General features: G+C 42.5%; 1 pseudogene; it reads left to right on the forward strand.

Annotated features, from left to right (window-relative positions):
• Window positions 1-466: 466 nt before the first annotated feature.
• On the forward strand, window positions 467-1,098 carry LOC137233133 (WASH complex subunit 3 pseudogene; annotated as a pseudogene).
• The last annotated feature ends 207 nt before the right edge of the window (window positions 1,099-1,305 follow it).

The following is a 1,305-nucleotide window of genomic DNA, read 5'->3' on the forward strand; positions in this document are numbered from 1 at the left end:
ATACTGGGGGAGGTAGCTAGAAGAGTTAAGGAGGCATTGCTTCTGGGGGACAGGAATGAAGGTCAGTGCAAGGAATAACTTTTAAAATTATAAACCTTTAAGGACTGCTTATGTTAGACTTTTAAGGTTATGTGCATGTGTTCACTACATACAAAATTTATGGGGCCCTCGCCTGCTGAGGAGATGGATGAAGATGGGCTTCCTCTCATGGGGTCAGGCATAAAAAGAATGGTGGCGGGGCTTCCCTGGTGGCGCAGTGGTTGAGAGTCTGCCTGCTGATGCAGGGGACACGGGTTCGTGCCTAGGTCCGGGAAGATCCCACATGCCGTGGAGAAGCTGGGCCCGTGAGCCATGGCGGCTGAGCCTGTGCGTCCGGAGCCTGTGCTCCGCAATGGGAGAGGCCGCAATAGTGAGAGGCCTGCGTACCACAAAAAAAAAAAAAAAAAAAAAAAAAGAAGAACGGTGAATGGTGGCATTTCTAAACCAATTTGTGGTGCATATTGTATGGTTCCTCAACCACTTCTCTACAGTTTGTGAGGAGAAACTGGCAGACCTTTCTCTTCGTATCCAGAAAATTGAAACAACTCTCAATATTTTAGATGCAAAGTTGATGTCTATCCCAGGGCTAGATGATGTCACATTTGAAGTATCTCTTATAAGTGTAAGTAGGATCACAAATGAAACACATTGTGAAACCACTTCAGAGCAATCACAGCAGTTTACAAGACTCTGGACACAGGAAAGTGAAGTAACACCAGAAAATATCTTAACTGTAGTCAAGGATCCAAGATATGCCAGATACCTCAAAATGGTTCAAGTGGGTGTTCCAGTGACAGCAATAAGAAACAAAATGATATCGGAAGGACTAGACCCAGGTTTTCTTCAGAGGCCAGATGGTCCAGTGCCTGATGGTGAAGGTGAAAAAAATACAGAAGAAAGTTCAGATAGCGAATCTTCTTTTAGTGACTAAGTGTAGTTTTGATAACAATTACATATACATGTGTTGGTGCACATTTACATTCTATAAGAAAGAGAGCCTGAGCTTTAACTCTTAGTCATAAAAACATCAAATGGCTACATATTCACCACCAAGCTTCCTCTATGTTAAATAAATAAAGCATTTATAATAATAAAAAAGTTTTTTTAAGTTATTTAATAAAAAAGTTAGAAGTGGTAGAAAATGGCCTGCTCCACTGTGATAGTGACAAGTGGGGAGTGCAAAGATGCAGAGCTGGATGACTGATGGAGATGGCATGCATCAACCAGCACAGACTCATAGAACATGCAAGCATTCCCTGGGAGTTG

This window comes from Pseudorca crassidens, chromosome 10 (genome assembly GCF_039906515.1).
Source record: "Pseudorca crassidens isolate mPseCra1 chromosome 10, mPseCra1.hap1, whole genome shotgun sequence".
In the NCBI taxonomy this organism is placed as follows: Eukaryota; Metazoa; Chordata; class Mammalia; order Artiodactyla; family Delphinidae; genus Pseudorca; species Pseudorca crassidens.